This window comes from Jaculus jaculus, chromosome 5 (genome assembly GCF_020740685.1).
Source record: "Jaculus jaculus isolate mJacJac1 chromosome 5, mJacJac1.mat.Y.cur, whole genome shotgun sequence".
Classification (NCBI taxonomy): domain Eukaryota; kingdom Metazoa; phylum Chordata; class Mammalia; order Rodentia; family Dipodidae; genus Jaculus; species Jaculus jaculus.
In genome coordinates this window covers 78,244,074-78,268,577 of record NC_059106.1, presented here as the reverse complement: position 1 = coordinate 78,268,577, position 24,504 = coordinate 78,244,074, and the positions used below count along the sequence as shown (strand labels likewise).

The following is a 24,504-nucleotide window of genomic DNA, read 5'->3' as shown; positions in this document are numbered from 1 at the left end:
ACAAGGGGAAACCGGAATGTTGTTTGGGCCTGGGGAGCTGGAGACCCAGATGTGCCCCTGGGCAGGTCATTCCCATGTGTGCTGAGAAAGACGGGTGTTATGTACACTTTGGGTCCTGGGGACCTTACTTGCCAGGACGTTCGGGATGCTTCTTTTTCCTAGCCTGGGTGACCCCCTCAACAGGCCTGATGTTGGCCCCAAGTGACGACCTAAGTCCTTGTGGTGAGGGGATATGCCCCCTTCATGACACTCCAGGTTTTATCCACAGGAGTTGACCTGTGTTACCCTGCTTCCCACCACGGCTTAGTTGCTCTGCCTTATGTCCTTATCTCACTTGCCAGTTTCCAGCCTTTCTTTTTCTACACCCCCCCCCACTGCACCCCACCATCTCCACACTGTCTACCTCCTGCCATGGTTCAAGTCTTCCCTGAGCCTGTTATTTACTCCTACTCCTTCCCTTCTGTGTCCAGCCAAATTCTATTTTTCACTGCTGCCAACTTCTCCTCAGTGTCTCCCACTGTCTTCCAGGATGGGCTTCCAGCTCCATTTCAGATAACACTAGTAATGAAAACAAGAAGGATACCACCCGTACTAGCTTGGTAACTTAGTTTTCAGGGTCCCATCTCATTTATTTCCATTCAAGTTCATCCCCAGGAAGGGACTCTGTTGGTAACGGCTCCATCTGTCCCTCAGACTGTATGCACCCTCTCTGGATGTTATGTTATGACTTAGAAGTTCCTCCCAACAATCCTTCTGGAATGGCCTTATCACACACTGTGTAGATGTGCAGAGCTGAAGCGAGGCAGGCGGGTTGGATCCACAGCCAGGCTTCTCCTCAGTCCCATACTTCCTGAGGACATCGTGTGCTCCCTGGGTCCTGCCTGGGTTCTGTCTCACCTCTAGATTCCTGACCTTTCCTGAGCTTGGACAAGGATGATGTACACTTAGGGATCAGCGGGGCTTGTGGATGTGAGAAAGGAACCTACCACGGCCTAGAGTCATGGCTGCCTCAGGACCCCTAAAGAGTGTCAGGATGGCAGGCTCCTGCCCCTTGCCAGAGGAGGCAGAGCTAGGCTCTGTCTGATTTCCTGCTGCTTCCTCCATTGGTCCCAGGCCTCTAGAGAACTGACATGGGCAGTGGGTTTCTCTTGTGCTGGCTGCTGTAGCACGCTGTGGTGCTTTGATTCAGGTGTCCCCCATAAACCTAGGTGTTCTGAATGCTAAGTTCCCAGCTGATGGAGATTTGGGAATTAATGCCTCCTGGAGGGAGTGTATTGTTGGGTGTGTACTGTATGGGTATTATAGCCAGTTTCCCCTTGTCAGTGTTTGGCACACTCTGCTGTTGCTACTGTTCACCTGATGTTGGCCAGGGGCTGATGTCCACCCTTTGCTCATGCCGTTTTCCCTGCCATCATGGAGCTCCCCCCCTTGAGCCTGTAAGCCAAAATACACCTCTTCTTCCCACAAGCTGTTCTTGGTTGGGTGGCATCTACCAGCAATGTGAACCTGTCTGCAACACACCCACACCTGCAGCCACTCTGCCTGGGTAGCACCCAGGAGGCTCCTGAGGCACGTAGGGATGCCCTGGGGAGGGGGTGGAGGTTACCAGAGGAATGGGCACAGAGTTAGCCACAGATAGGGCAGGAGTACCCCAGTCCATCTCCTCCTGTGAGCATCCAGCCCCCTCACTTCTCAGAACTCTAGCTTTGCTGGCATAGTGTACCACATTTCCAGTGTGCCTGGGTTTCCCAGAGGTTTGGGCCCAAGTGCAGGTATTTATCTCCTCAAAAGGGTTTCACCCTGGCTTTCTGCAAAGGTCACTCACAGTGCGGCAAAGATAGCTGCCAATCCTCTCTATCTAAGCTTTTTTTTTGGGGGGGGGTACGAGATAGGGTCTCACTCTGGCCCAGGCTGACCTAGAATTAACTATGTAGTCTCAGGGTGTCCTCAAACTCATGGCAATCCTCCTACCTCTGCCTCCCGAGTGCTGGGATTAAAGGCGTGCGTGCAGTGCACCACCATGCCTGGCCTTGATCTAACCTTTCTTATTTTCAGTTGACATCTAATTGTACATATTTATGGGGCCCATTGTGATGTCTTGATACACATATATACAACATCATGATCAAATCAGGGTGCTTAGCATATCCATCACCCCAAACATGTATCATTTCTTTATCTTGAGAACAGTCACAATTCCCCCTTCTAGCTATCTGAAACACAAAATACATAGTCTTTCTTTTTAAGTTTTTATTTATTTTCAAGGATAGAGAGGGAGAGAGAATAGGGCCACTGCAGACCAACTCCAGGCACTTGTGCCATTTTGTGCGTCTGGCTTTATGTAGGTCCTATGTAACAGAACCTGGGCCAGCAGGCTTTGCAAGCAAGTGCCTTTAACCACTGAGCCATCTCCCTAGCCCCAAGGTACATATTATTGACTGCAGTCCCCCTCCAGTGTGACGGAGTACCTACTATTGGGAAATGTGACTTTGTTCCTGTTAGCCGCTTTCTCTCCCTCCTCTCAGCTTCCCTGTCTTCCGGTGACCTCCCAGTCTACCGCCCACTGAGTCCACTGAGATGGACTGTTCAGATCCCATGCAGAGCCTGAGTGAGTAAAAGCTGCTGGTGATTGACAGCTCCCCTTGTGACTCATGGGGAGCCACCGGGGACTGTTGACAACACATCCTCTCACTGGATGTTTCACTGGCATCTGCCAGCTACTGAGGTTAGAGGGGACTGCATCTTAACCATCTTCCTGTCTTCTATGCTGAGTCAGCGCTCATGGGTGTGTGGGAGTTCATGCGTGAACAAATGAATGAAATTATAGCCATGGGAAACCTTAGTGAATGGACAGCTTAGAGCAGTTATTCAATTCTGAATTCTTAATTTCTGAAAGCCGAGTGTATTAATATTATCAAATAGTCTTTTCGAAAGCTTGAGATGCTATCTCATAAAATTAATATATAATTATAATACTATAAAATTTACCCTTTCTAAGTGCACACTTTTATTTTATTATCTCTCTCTCTTTTTGGGGGGGCGTTCTAAGGTAGGGTCTCTGGCCCAGGCTGACCTGGAATTCACCATGTAGTCTCAGGGTAGCCTTGAACTCTCAGCAATCCTCCTACCTCTGCCTCCCAAGTGCTGGGATTAAAGGCATGTGCCACCACACCTGGCTTTTCTTTCTTTCTCTCTCTCTCTCTCTCTTTTTTTTTTTTTGAGATAGGATCTCATTCAATAGCCTAGGCTACCCTGAAACTCACTATGTAACACAGGCTAGTCTCAAACACATGGCCTGAAGTGCTGGGATTGTAAGGGAGAGCCACCATGCCCAGCAAGAGTGACATTTATTTATACCACACTGAAGTCTTTTGTTTTTCTTTTTCCTTGTGGTGCTGATGATTAAACCCAGGACCTTACATATGTTAGGCAAGCACTATACTATTGACCTATATCTCTAGCTCACGTGTATACCATTTAAAAGTGCACACTTAAGGGATGTTTCATATTTTCATAAGGTTGCACAATCACCTAATTCCAGATCATTTTCATCACTCCAACAACAGTCATTCCACATTCCCCTCCTCCACCCAGGCTCCTGGCAGCCACTAATTTATGTCCTTTCTGTCTCTGCGAATTTGCCTTCTCTGTACATTTCACAGGAATGGAATCATCTAGCACATGGCCTTCTGTGTCTGGCTTCTTTCACTTAGCATAAGGGTATTAGACGTTTGCTCTGAGAACATTAGTGTTGCCTGTTGTTTCTCAGAACACTGTACCTCCATTGGCTGCAAGGCCAAGCCGCTGAGATGATGCAGGTTGGAGCTGACCACAGTGAGTCACTAGGACCACAGGCAATACTCTTCGCAGGCTGGACCTTATGAAGAGCTGCCTGTGCTTCTGGATTGAATGGCCCCTGAGTCCCCAACTCGTGGATCCCCTGCTCTGGAGGGTGCACACGTGGAAAGGTAGTGAGACCGGAGGAGATAAACTATCCCTCAAGCTTCAGCCAAGCCACAGCTGACTCCACAGAGGAATTAGGAGATGAGCAAGAGTGCTGTTTCCATGTTGTTGCTGATGATCAGCACCAGGGTGTAGGAGACAGACCCTGAGGATACTCAACACCTACTAAAGCAGAGATCCAGAGGCTCCTAAGGGCCCATCACTGAAGTAGACTTAAAACTCCCCCACCACAGCTCTGGGAAATTTGAGGAACAGGGGATGGAAAGATTGTAAGAGCCATAGGTTGAGACATCATGCTCAGAGGCATTCCCCCCTACACACATACAAAAACAAAACAAAGTAAAACAAAACAAAACAAAAAAACCAAAAACCAAAAAACAACAACAACAAAAAACCTTGACTGCAACTCCTACAACACATAAACCACCAATCCCATGAAGAATTCCTACAACCCCACTGAGGAGGGTCCCCAGCGGAATGGGGGCAGGGACGAAGGGAAAGATGGTACTAACACATGATATATCCATAGAAAGATGTTGTTAATAATAAGAAGAAACAAAACAAAACAAAGAAAGAATAGCTGCCCACAGATGGGGTTCTCTGGTGGAGATCTGGGGCTGTGAGAGTTCAACAGCCCTGGTCTGCCATTCTGAGTCTAAAGGGGCAGTGTCATTTCTCAGATAAAGCCCAACCGAGGATTCAGGCTCTAGGGCTTGGTTGGCTCAGATCTGGAGGTGAAGACAGTCGGTGGCTGCTCCAACTGTTTAACATCCTGTCCATCCTTTCAGCAGGGAAAGGCTCCCAGCAGGAAATTCCATAAGGCCTAGCAGAGCAAAGAGTGCCTCTGTGATGTGCTGTCTACGTGTTGTGCTGAGTAATCAGCGAATCCTCTTTTGTCTTTGTTTTTGGTGTGTGTGTGTGTGTGTGTGTGTGTGTGTGTGATGTTTGTGTGCTCTTATATGAGACCACATACATGTGTGGAGGCCAGAAGACAACCAATGTCATCCTCAAGTATGCTGTCTGCCTCTTTTTGACACAGGAGCTTTCAGTGGCCAGAAGCTCACCAAAGAGGCTAGTCTGGCAAGCCAGTGAGCTTCGGGGATCCACCTGTCTGCTTCCCCAGTGCTAGGATTGAGGGTGAATGCCTTTGTGCCTGACATTTACGTGGGTACTGAGGATCAACTCATGACCTCATACTCACAAGGCAAGCCCTTTACCAAATCACCCCAGACCCCTTTACCAAGCCCTTTACCAAATCACCCCAGACCCCTTTGTCTTCTTGCAGTGGTAACAGAGGCCCTGTAATCACAAGGGAAATAGAATATCTAAGGTTGAGATCAATAAGGGTAAAAGAAGGCAGAAGAGCAGGTAGAAAGCCCTGTGTGGTGACTCCATGTGGTCCCCCATTCAGTGGGCAGCTTCCCTGGCAATCAAAGAAGGGCAGTTCAGCTAGCAGCATGGCCTCAGTGTCCTGACCACAGACAGATCGGGTCCTCCCAAACAGCAAAGTGCTTCTGGGCACTGAGGTATGAAGGACATTTCTCTCATGCTGTTTTAAGCAGGGTGCCATTCAATAACATTGAAGGAGTCATTGCTTTTCCTGGCTCCGATGCCAGCTTTGGTACATGCTCTCCCAGGGTCTGGGTCCCTGTGACCTGCCCTAGTTATTAGGTCATTTTTGGTGCACTGTGATACCTGGAGACCACCTGTGGTGGCTGGAATTGGATGTCTCCCATAAACTCATGTGTTTTAAGCTTGGTTCGCAGCTGATGGCAATGTGAGAGGTGAAGCCTTGCTGGAAGAGGTAAATGTTAGGGGTGGGCTTAGGAGTGTTATAGCTGGCTCCCCCTTGCTAGAGTTTGGCTCACTCGCCAGCTGCTGTTGTCCACTTGATCTTGGCAAGGAGGTGATGTCCAGTCTCTGCTGTACCAGCTTTTTCCAACCAGCATGCACCTTCCCCTTGACACTGTAAACCAGAATAAAACAACAACAACAACAACAACAAAAAAGAAAAACAAAAAGCCACTTTCCTCCCATCAGTTGCTTCTGGTCAGATGTTTGTTCCAGCAATGAGAAGGCAACTGCAATACCACCATTAGAAGTTTATCAGAAATGTATGCTATCATACGCTAGTACTTTGAATTTATACTGACTTGAATGTGTCTTGTTTAAACACATCCTTGCCGTAAGCAAAAAAAGAATCCCAGCTGCATGACCAACATTGTTCGTTTAATTTTTTTGTTTACTATTTATTAATTTATTTGAGAGTGATAGAGAGAGAAAGAGGCAGAGAGAGAGAGAGAGAGAGAGAATGGGCTTGCCAGGGCCTTCAGCCACTGCAAACAAACTCCAGATATGTGCACCCCTTGTGCACCTGACTAACGTGGGTCCTGGGGAATCAAGCCTTGAACCAGGGTCCTTAGGCTGTACAGGCACGTGCTTAACCACTAAACCATCTGTCCAGCCCCCAACATTGTTTTTTACTGAGTTGAATCAATTACTATAAAAATAGAATTTCATCCATTTCTCCTAAAATCCATGTTCTACTGAGGCTCTATGTCCTGCACTTGGGACGTAAGCCTATCCCCATTCCCAGATATGCTGAGGCTTGATGCCCTTTGTGGACAGCAGATAGCCTGCCTTTTCCCTCAGGAGGGCTGCTCTGGCACCTGGCTAGTGCTGGATGGCCTCCCCGTGATGCCGCAGAACACCTGAGTTGGCCACCAGCAGCACCTGAGCGAAAGCCTGCACCTGGCGATGACACTGGGGCCCAGGGAGGAGGTTCCAAGGCTACGGATCCCAGCTTCTTTTTCCTCACTATCCAGCTGGACAGGCAGAAATGAGCAAAGATGGGAGAGAGGCAGGGTCCCTGCTGTGCAGGGTTTTGCAGCGACTTCCACTGTATCTGTTGTTTCATTAAAGCAGCGTGGGACACTCACTGGTGTTTGTCATAGCAGCATCTAATTTTGTTGTTAGGCCAAACTAATGAAAAATATGTATCCATGTGTTAAATTCAAAAATAAACTTCAAGATCTATGTAACAAATGAGTTTACTTCTACTAGCATTGTACTTTGACCCTGTATCAGTTACCCATTTCAATGCTGGGACAAAATGCCTGTCAAAAATCAATTCAAGGGAGGAAGGGCTTATTTCAGCTTATAGTTCACGGTCACCATCTGCTATGGTGAAGGCGAGCATGGTGGCAGGAGCTTGAGACAGCTGGTCAAATTCAGTCCACAGCGAGGAAGCTGAGAGCAAGGTATGCTCAAGTCAGCTAGCTTCCTCCTTTTTATACAGTCCAGGATGCCAACCCATGGAATGGTGCCACCTCAACCCAATCTAGATAATCCTTCACAGGCATGCCAATGGATAATTTCCTAGGTAGTTCTTGGTCCTGTCAAGTTGACAACAAACCCATCACGGAGCCCATCTCAAGTGGCTCTAAGCCATATGAAGAAACAAATGCCTTTGATTTCCTTGAAAGCTATACCCCAGCTGGCAGCCTGTCACCTGCTCCTCCATACCCAAAGCCTATAGTATTCAGGGCTGGAGCTAAATGTGATGTGGCCAACTAAGACAGAGAGCTTACATCCCCTGGGGCTGTGGCAGCATTGTGGACATGGCTTCCATGAATTGCTTGGAGAGCCCTGACTGAAACCATATAGCCTTGCTGGTGGATGCCACCCCAGGGCAATTAACCCACCTATGTAACAGAGCAGAGCCACCAACCAATGCCTTTGTTCCCCACCTGTAGTGAGGACAAAGTGTGGCATATAATCTCAGCATATAATGGGGTGCTTCCATTCAGTTAAACACCAGGATGGGACACATTTTGAGATTACCAAGATGGACCCACAAAGTCTCAGGACCTCAGGTTTAAAGGGACCTTTCAGGGGCACCAGCCTGAGCTGCCTATAAGACTTAATTAAGCCTGTTCTCACAACTTTTCTCAGGAAGCCACATGTAACTGGGGCAATTAAGGAGATTTTTATTATATATAAATGTTATCAGTGGTATTACCTTATGTACATTTCTCTGTGCTTGGCTTTTCAAAGTTGTTTTTTAGTTTTTTAAAATTTTTATTTATTTACTTGAGAGAGAGGGAGAAAGAGAAAGAGGCAGAGAGGGAGAGACAATGGGTGCATCAGGGTCTTCAGCCTCTGCAAATGATCTCCAGGTGCATGAGCCACCATGTACATCTGGCTTATGTGGGTCCTGGGGAATCAAACCTGGATCCTTTGGATTCTCAGGCAAGTGCCTTAACTGCTAAGCCATCTCTCCAGGCCTATACTTGGCTTTTCTAAAGACAATCCTTTTAGGTCAAAGGCCAATTTTTGTTTGGTAGTTAGCATATCAGATACATCAATTCAGTCACTCTTCCCAATAAGTGTCTTAGGGCAGATATTATAATCGTTACTTAACTGAAGAGGAAATGGATGGTCAGAGGAGCCATGCAAAGTAGCTTGTAAGCGGTGGGAACTCAACCCCTAGGGAGTCTCTCTGTCCTCAGATCTTAAGTTCTTTGTCAGGGTGCCATACTGCCTTTCTAAGCAGACACAAGATTTGTCTCACTCTTGCTAGTAGCTGAATGGTGGGCCACAGTTTGGATGCAATACCTTTGAACTTGTTCTTACCATTGAGTTTTCTAATTTTCTCTACTCCTCTCCTCTCCTCTCCTCTCCTCTCCTCTCCTCTCCTCTCCTCTCCTCTCCTCTCCTCTCCTCTCTTCTTTGTTCCCCTCCCTTCTCCCTCCCTCCCTTCTTTCCTTCCTTCCCCTTCCTTTTTTTAAGTTTTATTTTTTGAGACAAAGTCTCCTGCATTCTCCCAGACTTGCCTGAGCTCCTAATCCTCCTGTCTCTAGCTCCAGTGCTAGGATTACAAACATGCACCACCACACCTGGTTTTATGAGGTGCAGAGGATGGAACTCGGGCTTTGTGAATGCTAGGCAAGCACTCCACCAGCTGAGCGAAATCCCTAGTCCAGCATTTTTCTCATTTTTCTCTTTTTGCCTCTAGAATTTTGCAATAAGCATCCTTTGTACACATATCTTTACAGACTGGTGCTATTGTTCCATAAGCCAGATTCCCACAAGTGGGATTGTGGGTCAAAGACTATGTGTGTTTGGGGTTAAAATAGCTATGGAGCCCATTGTTTGAAGCATCTTCCTATTGATGAGTAACATGGCTTTTACTCACTGGCTTGATTTTGTCCCAAGACCCACGTAGAATACCTTTAACTCCTTTTCTCCAGAACAACCCTTACAGGCTAGAGGACAGATATGCTACCCCTGTGTTCCCGTCTCCTGTTTCCTTACATCTTCCTCTGATAACATGATGCATTTCCCCAGAGCTGGTCCAGAGATCCCTGGGAGTACAGTAGCTTTGGGGGTGAGCTGGCCTGTGCCCTTTCCTGGTTTTGAAAGACGTACTCAGAGAAAGGGGGTGGTTTCTGATTCCAGCCATTAAGTAAGAGGGGCCCGAGGTAGAAGCATTCATAGTTCTGACTTCCAGCTTTCCCAAATCTCTCCCTTCCCTCTTCCTCTTCCACACTATCCCTCTCTCTCACACACACCTCCTCTTAAGAAAGGAGTGCTGAGGAAGATATTAGTGACCAGACATATTCTACCTGCTTGCTTAAGATCACAGCTCTTTGTTCTATTGAGAAGACACAGATATCTAGATGATTTTGGAGCTGGCCTAGCCTTCTAAGCACCTTCTAATTCCAGATCCTACTTTACAATGGCACCCTGGTGAGCAGTGACTGAGTCAGGCTCATATGCTGGGCGTGTGGCATGCTCACCACTGGCCAAGAGAGAGGTTGGTATGGGAATGGGGTGTGGGGCAGGGGGTTCTCTAGCTCTCTCCGCTTGCTGTTCTTAGGAACATCTTACTAGAAAGGCACAGTGTAAATATTTTGTTAAGCAGCTGAGAGAGGAAACTTACCCAGGCTGAGCTGCACAGTGCTGGGTGCAGGCCATGGACACAATACTCAATGAGGGTCATTATCTGTAAAGGGAGGGCTGTTTGTTCCGTTGCTGGATGGTGCCAGAGCCCAGAGCCACCAGGCTTGCCACTCTGGCTACCACACAGAAGAGTCTCCTTGCACTCAGCAGACTCTGTGGTTATGCAGTGCTGGGCCAGGAGGTTAACTCTGCCCGGCCAGGAGCCAGGCCTTACTCCTTCTTGCCTGAGCTTGTCTGTCTGAAAATGCTCAAGTTTGAGAGCCATAGCGTTTGCAAAATGTGCTTGGCTTCCATACCTGATGGTCTGTTCCAAAGGCTGTAGTGTGGGGGATCCAAGGAGCCCCTTTGAAGCTCCTGGCCCTGCCTTCCCACCCAGGCCTATATTCCCAGCGATGCTCAGTGCTCTGAGTGTACTGCTTCCATCTAAGGCTGGTGGTTCCTTTCCTTTTCTCTTTGTCAGTGAGATCTGGCCTAAGTCCTTTCCTAAGCACGGGCCCACCTCACTTCCTCTAAGCCTTCCCTGATCACCCCAGGCCCCAGAGACCTAGACGGAAATAGTGAGTTTTTAAGCACAAATGTTCCACTTTGCAGTTAACCAAACTGAGGCTTTGAGAAGCTGACTGGTCTGAGAAGCATGAGCCCATGTGAGTGTCGCACGGCTCTCCTCATGCCCCATCCCAGTGAATTATGCTGCCTGGACCTCACACTATAGCCAGAATCCAGCCATTCCTCATAGCCTCACAGCTGTTACCCTGGTCTATAAACTGCCACCTTCTTTGTTTTATTTATATATTTGAGAGAGACAGAGAGAGAAAAGAGGAGAGGAGAGGAGCATAAGGGCACACGAGGGCCTCCTGCCTCTGCAAAAGAACTCCAGATGCATATACCACTTTATGCATCTGACTTTATGTGGGCACTGGGAGATTGAACCCAGGCCACCAGGCTTTGTAAGCAAGTGCCTTGAACCACGGAGCCATCTTCCCGGCCCTACACTGTCACCTGCACCGGCTTCCCGCCCCCACCCTCCCCCAGGTGTCTCCACTAGCAGCCAGGGAGGCTAAGGGACAGTCAAGCCCCCTCAGCTCAGACTTCCCACGCCTCTCAGAGATCTGTGTACCCTCCTCACTCTGTGCCCCTCCCTGTCCTCCAGCCACACTGGCCTCCTGTTCCCACAGACCCCGCCTCTGCTCAGTGTTCTGCCTAGCTGTCCACAGTGTTGGCGCCCACATCTCCCTTGGCTCCTCACGCAGCTTCCACCTGCCCAGGCCGCCCTGGTCACCTGACTCAAAACTGACCACAACCCCGCACCCCTCTTCCTTTCCTGGATACGCCTTGCCACAGACTATATATTTTCCTTAAGGAAAAGGTAACCTCTCTCTGTGTCTCTGTGTGTGCGTGTGTGTGTGTGTGATATGTGTCATGTATGCAAGTATGTGTGCACATGTGAAAGCCTCATGTGTGCACATGTGGAGACCAGAGAAGGATGTTAGGTGTCCCCCTTCTATCCATTTTCCATCTTTTTTCTCTTGAGACAGAGTCTCTCACTGAAACCAGACCTTATGTAGTTGTGCAGTTAGGCTGGCAGACTACTGAGCCCCAGTGATCCTCCTGTCTTTCCCCCCCAGTATTGGGGGCTTTGGGGGTCTCAGCCACGTCTGGCCTTTCACGTCGGTGCTAGGGGCTGCACTAGAGTCCTTATGCCTGTGCAGTAGGTGTTCTTACCCACTGAGCCATCTCCCCAGCCCAGTGATAAGATCTTTATAGTTAATTATTTGGAATACATTTATAGCTGGAATGAGTCACAAATATTGTGTGTATTCATATATGCATAGTATTTGTGTACTTTCTGTGCCGGAATGTCTCCCCAAGAGGCAGGCGTTGTGTTTTGTCACCTCCTGGAATGGTGTTGGGTACCTTGTATCTTGCAGAGCTGAACCTAAGAATGATCTGCCCCTCTGAGGGTCGACAAGGCTGTTGGCAGCGGTGCCACTCTGAGCCACGTGTCGGGGATGACGAGAGAGAATTTGGCATATGTGTAGGATCAAGGGAAGGCGATGCATGCCCTGCAAAGGCTGCCCAGGTGCCATATGTTTAGGGCCAGATGGAGGAAACACTTGGATGCTTGGGCCTCAGTGTCCCCAACTCAGGCTGGGCTCCTCCACAGAGTCACAGACAGGCTGCTCAGACTGGGTTGCTGTGAGGGAGCTCAGGTCCCCTGTCTGTCTGTGAGGAGTTTTCATTCCCTCCTCTAGATCCAGTCTGGCAGGGGAGGCCCATCTACACCCTCCTGTAGGTGACACTGAGCTGAGCAAGGCTGTGGTCATCAACCATGGCCGCATCATAGTCGGCCTTCTTTCTCTTACAGGAAGATTGTGCCCGAAGCCCATCTGGCTTTGGCATTCTAGCCTGTAGTCTGGGTCAGGGCCTAGAAGCTACATGTTAAAAACATACAATTCTGTTGTACATGTATGGGGGCATGGAGGGGTCTACCTGTGAGACAAAGTTCAAACTCCTGCCCAGCCCTACTTACTGACGGGTCCTACTTTACCCTGTTTGCCAGAGGGAGGCCCAGTGTGTCACAGCTATAGCCAGGGTCTGCAATTTCCCCAGCATGACAAGCCCACCTAATTCCCAGGCTCTAGAAGTCTTTTCCGCCCTGCAACACCTGACTCAGATGCTTTCTCCTTCCTCCATGAAGCCGAGAAGTAGCCCCTGTTGTAGGTGTCCCAGCAAGGGCATGGCTGCCCTCCCACACCTCAGCAGCGGGCTGGCTCTCCCACCTTAGGCCCTGAGCTCCCTGAAGTGCTTTCTGCCCTGCAGATTTTGTGTTCCTCGTCGGCTGCTTCCTGGGCATCCAGAAACCTCTGCAGCACTTGTTGGACATACGGAGAAGGCAGGCAGCAGCCCTTCTTAGAGGATCTCAAGGCTGCATGCTCAGTCACAGTAGATACAGGGGTTCACAGACCACCCCCAGAGCAAGCATTACTAATGTCATAGAGGAGGAGCCCACAGGGCAGGAAGGACAATCCACATAGAGGGCACAGCATGGGAAAAGATCCAAGAGTAAGGGCTGGCAAGGGAGCAGAGAAGGCGGGATGAACCAGATGACCAGGGTAGCTGGACGGCAGTGCTGAACTCAGGGGCTGCATTCTTCCTCTAGGCCAGAGGTGGCCATCTTCAGCTGCTGGCTGTTTCTGTCTAGAATGATCTCTGGAACACAACCTCCCCATCTTTCCATGGTGTCTATGGCTGCTTACACTCTGCCACAGCAAACTTGTAGGAGACTGTAGGCTTTGCATAGCTTAAAACATGGACTATCCAGTGACTTCAAGAAGAACTTTGCTGAGTCCTGCCTCAGGCATTAGAGGCGAAGGACGGTCAGAAATGTGTTTTATCTTCCTATTATGTAAGGGGATGGCCGGACAAGCTAATGTGGGGGGGGGGGCGCTGAATGACTACGGGTTAATACACCTGACCAGAAAAGGGAACAATGTCCAAAATAACACAGTTGATTTTTACTAAAAGAAATATTTAGAGTTGCTAGTGCCCAGGCTGAGTTAATCCCTTTATACATATTTCTTTGTTTAAGTACAGGAACTGCTTGATATAGCTCCTGTAATCCCTGACTTAGATATGTGGCCCAGAGAGGTTAGGTGGCTTGCCCAAGGGTACACAGGTAGCATGCAGCAAAGCCAGAATGCCAACCGAGTGGTCCAACTCAAGTAGGAGCCTCATGCCAAGCTCTAAGTCTCCAGGGTCAAGCATATTTGCTTGTTGACAGATCCCTCGCAGCCTCCCTGAGAATCCACCAAACACAAGTCCTCTGAAGGAGAAACCCTACGCTGTGCCCAGGCAGGAAGAGGGAGGCAGGAGTGTGGCTATTTTGGAAAAGCGACATGAAAAACCACGAAACTTCCTACCTGTCCTGTTTTGCCCCCATCTGTCCTGGGAAACAAGGCTGCCCCTCTTTTAGATAAAAAGGCATCTCTCCCCCCACAGCGGCTCTTCCACCCGAGCCGGGCAAGTGAGGACTAAGCTTAGCACACGTTAGCTATTTTTAAAGGACTACATAAACAAACAGGGCTATGTAAATAAGAAAAAAATGAGGTCATCCCTTCAAAATCTAAAAATGTCCCTTTTCTATGGGGTGAGCAACAAACCTCAGAAAGGACTGGGGCTTTTTATCCCCCTGAGGCCTTCTCTAAACCACAGCCTCCTGAGCCAGCAGGCCTGACCCTCCCTACCTCATACCTGCTGAGCAACTGGCCCAGGAGCCAAGACTCCTGGCTTTTATTCCTGGCTCTATGGGCTTTGCCTCAAATGTCTATGTCTACTGCCCAGGTCCAGCACCATCTCCTTGGTGCCCTGAAACCTGTTCCTATCGAGGTCACTCATGGACCACCCATGCTCACAGACGTTTGTGTGTTCAATGACCACTGCTTATTAAACACCCATGAATCCTCTGGGAGCATCCACTGGAGGTACAGAAAAGGCAGGCAGAACCCCCGCCAGGAGGTCCTACATGCTTGGTCAGGGTAGCTAGTGTTCCATGGAGCCCTACAGCAAGAGTTCCTAATGCCACAGAGGAGGGGCACATGGAGCAGGGGCGGGAAATCCAGGCCGAGGGAAGAGGATGGGACAGGATCTCTCTCCTTGTTCCATCCCTTGATCAGCTGAATGGTCAGAGTCCCATGGCACAGTCCCCAGCTTCATCACCACTTTTCTGTGCCCACTGTCCTCTGTCCCCACGTGCACCTTGCCCTCCAGTGGACAGCTGCAAGCCACGGGGGCAGATGGAGAGCTGAACTCAGGTCAGGCACGACAGCAAGATGTCACAAGCCTCAGGAGGAGCTCATGATGCCTCCCTGAGTTGCCTGAGAAAAGTTTCTACTAGGGACCTGACTCCCTGCCTGGTGCACTAGCCCAGGTCACCTCTCTTTCCCTCTTTTCCCTCCTCCTCTGCCTCTCAACTGGACACTCAGCATCCTTGACTCCTCCATTATCCTGAAGCCTTCAAGTACGAACAGTCAATCCTTACCAAAGGGCACTTTTCAAATTATGAGCCATTGAGCTCTTTCAGAGGTTTTTCAACCACTTCAGGAGAATTGTGTGCTAAAAATACAGTTTGGTGTGTCTCAACGCTGGAAGAGAAAATGGACCTGCACATTCAAACGCATTCTATGGTATTCTGTAACATACTGAATGAGCGTGCTCAGCTGAAGTTGGTCTTGCATAGATCCTGGAATGGAGTCTGGGAAGATCTTGAACTTCAGGGTTGAAGTGTATCTTGAACTTGGTTTGAGCTCTTTCTGGGGACATCTTTGTGTTATTATTCAAAAGCAAGACTACACATGCACAAGCAAGTGAACTCCAAAGCTTCCAGTGATAAGGAAATGTTTTAGGAAGGTTATCACACAAGAATTGCGAATGAGTGTGGGGTTTCCTGTTGACTGGTGTTTGCAATAAGAAGGAATTCTAGCAGCTGCTGGATACAGTCAGGGATGCAAACCGGAATTCCCTTCTACTCTTCCCTGAATGCCAGAGAGCAAGGCTCTGCACTCCACCTTGGGGTGCCAGGTCTGCTCTGCTACATCATCCTTACCTCATCCTGTCGAGGCCCACAGGCAGAAACAGCACTTGCTCTTAACCAGGGAGCCATCTCCCCAGCACAGGATTCCTTAATCCTCATATTTTAGAAATGTTTTATTTACTTATTTGTGAGGAGAGAGACAGAATGAGAATGGGTATGTAAGGCTTTTGCCACTGCATGTACCACGTTCTGTATCTGCTGGGGAATTGAATTCAGGCTGGTAGACTGCAAGCAAGCACTTTAACCATCGAGCCATCCCCCCGCCTCTGGATTCCTTAATACTTATTTATCTATTTATTTATTTATGAATGAGAGGGGGGAGCTTGGAGAGATGGTTTAGTCATTAAGGTGTTTGCCTGTGAAGCCTAAGGACCCAGGTTCAATTCTCCAGTACCCACATAAGCCAGATGCACAAGGTGGTTCATGCATCTGGAGTTCGTTTGCAGTGGCTAGAGGCCCTGGTATGCCCATTCTCTCTCTCCTTAAAAATATTTATTTGAGAAAGAAAAAGAGAGAAGGAGACAGAGACAAAGAGAGACAGAGAGAGAATGGGCATGCCAGGGCCTCTAACCACTGCACATGAACTTCAGGTGCATGTGCCACCTCATCTGATTTTATGTGGATACTGAGGAATTGAACCCAGATTCTTAGGTTTTGTAGGCAAGTGCCTTAACCACTGAACAATCTCTCTAGCCCTGGATTCCTTAATTCTTATATTGGATCTTTTCATAGTGTCCCGAATATCTTGAAATTCCCACTCATACTTTTCTATAAGTTTGTCTTTCTCTTTGTTGGACTGCATTAGGTCTGCCACCTGGTCTTCTAGCTTAGATATTCTGTCCTCTCCCTCATCCATCCTACTGGTGAGATTTTCTACAGAGTTTTTTATTTCATTAATTGTGTTCTTCATTGCTAGTAATTCTGACTGGTTTTTCTTTATTATTTCTATTTCCTTATTTATGTCTTGTATTGCCTTCTTTATTTCATTAAATTGGTGTCCTACATCTTCTTTGATTCCTTTGATTTCCTCTTTGATTTCTTCTTTGATTGTTTTGATGTGTTCTTTGACCTCTTTGAACATATTTATAATCATTCTTTTGAACTCTTTCTCAGGCATTTCCTCTAACTCTTTCTCACTGGAGGACATTTCTGATGCATTAATACTTTTAGGTGGATTTATATCGTCTTGCTTTTTAGTGTTTCTTGTGTTATAATGTATATATTTTTGCATCTTGGATTAAGTTAATGCTTGGATTTTCTAGCTAGCTGTGTATTCTTAGCTGTATCAATTGATTTGATGTAATATATTTTCAGGGTAGGAGCTTAAGGTGTTAGGTGTGGCTCTTAAGACTCTCAGAGTATCTACAAAGATGTTCTTAGGGGTTGAGTTTCCCTGCTATAGGAGTATTCAAGCAGGCTGAGTGGAATAAAATACAGGTAGATTCTAAAATTTAACTAAACACTGTACACATTCAGAACTATAGAAATGATCCCTGAAAGTACAGTCTTCTTAATTCTTAATCCTTATCAGGCCAAGAAAAGCAACAAAGAGAAGGGAATATGGATGCTGCTACTAATAGAACAATACAGTGATGGCTAGAACAAGCTCAACATACTTTTTTTGTAAAAGGCCAGACAGTAAGTACATCCTCCTGGCTTTGAGGGCAGATGGTCTCAAGCAACCATGGACAGCATGTAAATAAATGGTACTGTGTGCTCCAGTAGAACTTTACTTCCAAATAGGTGGCAGCCACAGGCCCTGGTTTGTAGATCCCAAGTCTTCTTATGCATCGAAGCAGTTACTACTCTATGGATGGCTTTCATAATAAATAAGGGCTAAAGATTTCAAAATAAAAATTCAGTGAATAAACTGCCACTTTAGCCTATTTTACATATTGACATTTCCTACAACATTTGACTTTTTAAATGGATTCTAAGACAGTAAGTTTGAAAACTCGCAGAGACGTTTGTTGCTGGGAAAACATTTATTGTTAGCTTTGGCCTGTGTCCACTCATTCAGAAATCACCTTATTCTGGAGAGAGTTCCTGAGGAGGAACTCTGATTCCATGTTCCTGTGCCCTTAAATGACTCTAGCACTCCCACAGGGAACAGAGGTGTCCCTAGAACTCAGGTGGTACTAATGGGCTATCCCAGACCCTGGCACAGTGGAGGCTGTCAAGTCGCACACTGCCGGCCTGGCCTCAACACCCTCTACCTGCATGGATGACCCCCCCCTCCAATGGGGCCACCAGCTATGTCCACGGTCCCCTGGATCTCACCACAACCCCGAGTCAGCACCCCACTAATCACCATGCTTTCTTCCCCATGGAGAGTACAAGAAGGGGCAGGGCCAGATTTCTGGCTGGAAGTGACAGCTCGTTTCCTGCCTGGCAGGGATTCCCCTCCGCACATTGCCTAGCAGCTGGCAGAACCCATGTGAAAAACTGACAGTTTGGAAATGTCATGGATGGCAAATGGCTAGTGTGTGTGTGTGGGGGGGAGGGGAATCCCTGGGGCAGTCCCCCCATGTTCTGTCTGTGTCCCTCGGAAGGTTCTGGTTCTAAATTCGTTCAAGAACCCCATGCGCATTATGTGGATTAAATCTGGACCCCCGAGACTGATAGTAGGGATGACCCACACAGTTACCTGCACACGGAAGGAAGTGAATCGGTACCCCAGGAGGCCAAGCAAGGGGCCAAGAGATGCTACCACGGATTGCTACTGAAACGCTGCAGTTCTGAGGGGCAGGGTCACTGAACCTATCACTGTCTCTCTTCAGGAAGCATCTTGGTAGAAAGAAAAAAAAATGTACTGGGTCTTTTGTAGTCACAGATTCTGTTCTGCTCCTTGATAGCTGTATGATTGTTTTTAAACTACTGAACCTCTCTGTGCTCAGAATTTCTATAAAAAGAAGACAATGGGATGAACCTTTCTAGAGGGTTTTTTGGGGGGGGCAGATCTTGGACCCCTTTGTGAAGAGTCAGGTCCTGTGTGCAGTGGGGATTGGTCCCTTGACTTTGTCCTCACTCCAGGACCCTGTGCCAGGCAGAGGTAGGTGGTAGAGCATAGAAGATATGTCACAGGGAGGGTGGTGGCTGAGCGGCCTGCACAGTGATGATTTGGTGGGAAGTCAGCTCCCTGGCAGATGGTTTTTGCTATAATGAGACTTTACTTGTATGTTCCCAGTGCCCCTGGAAGACAGGTACCATCACATCCTGTTTCGTGAGTGAGAAAGTTTAGGCAGAAGGAGATGGATTCAGAGGCCTCTGAACCCAGGATGTGTTGCATAGAACCAGTAACAGCTGGAGCTGAGAGTTGAACTATTAAGGCTGCCTCAAACATGCTTCTTCAAAATGGGGTTCACATGTCCAGTTCTACTTCCTAAGGATTCGCCTCCAGGTCTGGCCTGCTGAGCCCTGATGTGCTGCTATGCCATGGGCAGAAGCCTGGGCCCATTCACCCACAGTCCACTCAGCCATGGTGATGCCACCTTTGATGAGGTCTGCAGCCTTGGCCCTTTCTCTGCATTGTGAAAATACTTTTGATTCAGGGCAGAGTCCGATGGGAAATCACAGCTTTTTCACACTAGATATCACAGACAAACCCACAGACCAAAACATAAGACAGGCAGAGCATCTTCAGAGACCTGGAAGGAGCCCCAAAACTTCACACCTTGGTTGTGGTCAGAATTCAAATATAGCTGGGCATGAAGCAGATGCCTATAAATCTAGCCCCTAGAAGCCTATGGAAGGATTAACAGTTCAAGACCAGTCTGGATTAGGGTGAGGCCCTATCTTAAAAGGAAAGAAAAGAATCTAAATGCAGATTCCTGTGTTCCTAGCCCCCGAATGTCTGAGTCAGAGGGCAGAAGTATGTTGGGGAGTCCATTTATCCTTCCTTTTATTATTATTTTTTTAAACCAGGCACTCCCTCCTATAACCCTATCAGCTCCTGGGGTAATTTTGGGCACACTCTGTACCAAACAAAACATCTGAGGACTTGATCCTGACCCAAAGAGCTACCAACATCATACACAAGCCAACCTCACCACAGCCCGTATATCCAGCCTGAAACCCCAGCAGGTAGCTGAGAAGCTAAACACATAAGCCCATATTGTAGCTGGGGCCCGCCCAGGCCAACCCGCTGAGCACCCCTGGAGCTGGAACTGATGCTGGAATTTCCAGAACTCGCTACGTGGTCCTCATGTGAGGCCAGACCTGACATCCTTTCCTTTCTCCTAATAAAAGCTTTCAAAGCCACTATGCTCCCTGACTGAGCAGGAGTGGGTAGGGGAGGTAAGGAGGAGGCCCTAAGAAGCAGGAGGACACAGTGGAGGCCTGGGGCATTGCTGTGTCCTTTGCCAAAGAGAGGACAGAACTGAGGGGCTGGGGGAGGGAGGCAGGATGGCATTTCAGGGAGACAGCGTGGGGAATTAGGGCCAAGCACCGACACCCGAGTGCTCAGTCCTGACCCAGACATCCAGGGACTTCCAGAATAGCTCTGGCAGAGGCTTAGGGAAGGCAATGACAATCATCATCATAATAGCACTTTTTTTAGACAGGGTCTCACATAGCCCAGGCTGCCTTCAAACTCATTATGTAGCCAAGGATAGCCTTGAACTTCTGATCCTTTAGCCTCCATCTCCCAAGTGCTGGGATTACAGGCATGAGCCACCAAACCCAGTATTATGCAGTGCTGGGAATCAAACTCAGGGATTTGTGCATGCTAGGCAAGCACTCTATCAACTGAGAAACATCTCCAGCCATTAAATAACATTTTAAGAGGAGAGAACATAGCAAGCTCACACAGACCAAATTGGTGGCCAACATGCAAAGCCAGGGCCGCCATTTCTTACCTGCGCTGAAGGCACCACTTCCGATGACCAAAAGTGAAACGCTGCTCTTTCTGGAAGCCAGCATTCATGTCCACTCCTGCTGCAGCGCCCTGCTCACGTGCTGCTCCTCCCTCCACAGGGGAGAGCTTGCTTGGCCAGTGGCTCTTGGGGCTCCTCCATAAGCTATTTCGTGGTGGCTGGGTCTAGGCCGTGGATCCTGCAGAGGAGAGGTTGGAAGCCATGCTCAGAATTTTCTTGGTCAGTTTTAGATACAGAACAACTCCCTCCTGGTCTCGGGAGCACCAAGCCCCTAACTTCTTCCTAGATGCTTTTCGTGGTGCATCACCTGATCCCATGTCCCTGGGTGGGGGTTGTTGAGTGGCCCTGGGAGCCACTCTCTTTGCCCCAAACTGAACTTCTCTGAGCCTCATTCTCCGTATGTGCACATTCACGTACAGGTGGGTGTACCTGTGTGTGGGTTAATGTACACACATGCATGGGTATGGCTACAGGCTAGAGGACGACCTCAGCCATGGCTCCTCATGGGCTTGTGAGGCAGGCTCTCTCATTGATCTGAAGTTTGACTGTCAGCAGGCTAGACTGGCTGGCTAGAGAGTCTTGGGGACCCACCTCTCTCCACCCCTCCAAGTCTGGGATTACTGGCATTTGCCACTACACTCTAGCTTTTTAAAATATTATTTATTAGCTAGGCGTGGTGGCACACACCTTTAATCCCAGCACTCGGGAGGCAGAGGTAGGAGGATCACTGAGAGTCTGAGGCCACCCTAAGACTACATAGTGAATTCCAGGTCAGCCTGGGCATGCAGGTATGTATGTATGTATGTGTGTGTGTGTGTGTGTGTGTGTGTGTGTGTGTGTATGTGTGTGTATGTGTGTGTGTATGTATGTATGTATGTATGTGTGTACACACACACACACACACACACACACATTTGAGAGAGATAGAACGAGAGAGAGAGGAACAGATAGAGACAGAATGGGCACACCAGGGCCTCTATCCACTGCAAACAAACTCTAGACACATGTGCCACATTGTGCATCTAGCAAACATAGGTACTGAGGACTCAAACCTGGGTCCTTAGGCTTCACAGGCAAGAGCCTTAACTGCTAAGCCATCTCTCCAGCCTCCTTTTTAATGTTTTCTTTAAACTACTTTGTTTATTTATTTATTTACCCCAGCTTTTTGATGTGAGTTCTGGGAATTGAACTCAGGTCCTTGTGCATGCAGGATAAGCCCTTTACTGACTAAGCTACCTCACCAGCCCTGAGCCTCACTCATTCTTCATGCATGTTAGACAGAGTTCTTGATGGCCCTCAGGGTTTCTGAATGCCCAGTGTACAGCCCTGAGACCATGGTGGGTGATTAGTTCTGTGTATCCTTGACCTTCAACTAGGCCATGAGATCATCCAGGCCTGAGTGAATCTGGAGGCCCTTCAAATGTGGTGTTCTTTTTCCAGTTACAGATAAGGAACTCAGGAAGATTGAAATCACTAGGGTGCTATGTGTCCTTGCTGACCTGAAGGTGGAAGAGCCACACGGGAAACAGCTGCTAGAATCCCCGAGTGACCTCCCAGGTGACAACCAGCAAGGAAACAGCACCTCAGTATTACAGTGGCAAGGCACGGGGTCACATCAGCTGCTGTGAGCTTGGAAGAGGGGAAAGTGCTCCAGAGCTGAGTGGAGACATCAATCTACGCAGCCCAGCACCAGCCTGAGCAGAGTCCAGCTACCCCACAGGTTAGGGGCCTATGGGTGCCAGTTAGCATGTGGGTGTGGTGTGTGGTCACTACACTGGAGGGGGACTGCTAACCAGCAAGAGAAGCAACCACAACCTATAAAAGCATCTGGTCTCTGGGCATAGCTGATGATTAGCTATAGTCAGACACAGGAGCAAATCGTAGTCCCTACATCACTAAACAAAACGAATTGAGTGCTCAGACCAAGGGAAGCCTGGGGCAGGGCAGGAACTCTACAGTGGTCACTAAACAAATGGATGGATGAGCGAGCATCAATGCTTAATCACTAGCTGGGCAAGCTCTGTGAAGATCAAATAAGGAAAAAAAAAAAAAAAAAAGCAGAGGAAAGTATTTCCTAGCCAGAAAGCCTGACTTGTTTAGTTGTGTGGGACATGGCACATCCTAGCCACGCTGTGCTCATTGGAACATCCGGTCTGTCTGCTTCCGGTATATGGTGAGCCAGCATAACCTGGGCTTGAGTCCCAGCCTTTCTCCTTAGGACTTCTGTGGCTTTGGAAAGTCACTATGTGTGAAAAGGGGGCTGAGAATGATGAAGGTCTTTTGAGCTATAATGCATAAAGGGCATAGAACAATGCCTGGCACATGGCATGACCCACATAATTGCTTATGGACTTTGTCCCAGAGTAGAGTCCCAGCAATGTGGAGTCACTCACCCGCAGACCTGGGGCACTATCCCCTTGCTCCTCCTGAGCACCACAGTTGGTATGAACCCAGCTGGGGAATAGTGTGTGCTTGGCAACCACTCTGCATTGCTGGTTGCTACAGAGCCCAGGGGTCATCCAAGGACCTCACCGTTCCCTCCCACAGTCCTGCTGCTGTCATTGTAGGTAGCTCTGCTCTGTATCCTCCTCAGGACAGCAAGGTGCCATCACATGGTGGTGAGGCCAGACTTGCTCTGTGGCTCTCAGCTATCTTTCCTGATTTGTCACCCAAACCATGCAAACTTTCACAACTCCAGTTTCCCATCAATTCCAATTTTGATGTCCCCCAGGGCATCAGGAGGATTAATAAAAATGGGAGTGCTCTATTCCTCTCACTAATATATCAGACACACTATTTATTTTGTGTGTGTGCATCTATGTGCATGTGCCAACCCACACATGCAACAGTGACACATGGTTATCAGAGGGTAGCTTTGGGTGTTGGTCCTTGCCTTCTACCAGTCTCTCAGTTTGCTGGGCCAGCTTCCTGGTGATTCTCTGTTTCCACGTCCCTTCTCGCTGTAGGTGTATGCTGGGATCACGGACACTCATGCACTATGATGCACGATGGGATCTTGGATTTCTTTTGTTGTTGTTGTTCTAGGGAGTTGGACTCGGGTACTCACACTTGCATTACAAGTGCTTTAGCCACTGGGCCTTCTCCCCAGCTCTAAGAAATACTATTCTCCAATGCACAGACGTTTCCCACTTCTAAGCTTTGATCAAGCAATTTTAGAATGTGCACTGCTGCCCCACAGCACAACTACCTGGCCAGATGTGCAGGTGGCTCAACCAACTCCCACGCAGCTGGACACGAGTTCTACCTCCCAGAAGACCCAAAGCCCATATCTGCTGTGCTTCCCCTGAGATAAGTAACTATGTCTACTGTGCAGGGACATGAGGAGCCAAGATCTCCCCCAGACAGCACGATTCTCAGGCAGGGTCTAGCTAAACTATTTGTGACTCCAGGTAGGTGCCTCTCACAGCCAATGTGTGATTAGAATTTATTCATCTAAGAGAGAATGAGAATGAGAGAATTGGCATGCTAGGACTTCTTGCCACTGCAAACAAACTCCAAATGCATGTGCCACTTTGTGCATCTGGCTTTACATGGGCACTGGGGAATTGAACCTGGGCCATCAGGCTTTGCAAGCAAGCATCTTGACTGTGAAGCCATTTCTTCAGCCCCACTCTTTGAATATCTTATCTTGCCTCAAAACCTTGCACTGGTGTTTCTACCAGTCCTAGACTGTTGTGTGACAGACATACCCTCCTATAAGCAACTACAATGGCATCCCCAGCCAAAGAACCTTCTAGTCATCAGCATAGCCAACCTTGTCTCCTCCTCCCAGACATGCCAGGGCTGTTGGAGCTGTTGGTCTCCCTCCTTGGGTAAGTGACAACCTCAGCTTGGTCTAACTAACATGTCTTGGTGATGCTTGAGAAGCTGCTATTGAAAGTGTTTTCTAAAATGTTGACAGTAAGCTGGGAGTGGTGGTGCACGCCTTTAATCCCAGCACTCGAGAGGCAGAGGTAGGAGGATCGCCGAGAGTTTGAGGCCACCCTGAGACTACATAGTTAATTCCAGGTCAGCCTGGGCTACAGTGAGACCCTACCTCAAAAAATAAAAACAAAAATAAATAAACAAGTAAATAAATAAAATGTTGACAGT

The 24,504-nt window shown here is 48.3% G+C and overlaps 1 protein-coding gene across 2 annotated transcripts in view; it reads right to left on the bottom strand.

The window, feature by feature from the left end:
* Hivep3 (HIVEP zinc finger 3) overlaps positions 1-24,504 on the bottom strand; it is a 113,095-nt gene that overhangs the window by 67,173 nt on the left and 21,418 nt on the right. For both annotated transcript variants that reach the window (XM_004670461.2, XM_045150628.1), the window contains exon 2: positions 20,374-20,569. The gene's annotated coding sequence lies outside the window, so the exon portion shown is untranslated. The remainder of the gene's footprint in view (positions 1-20,373; positions 20,570-24,504) is intronic.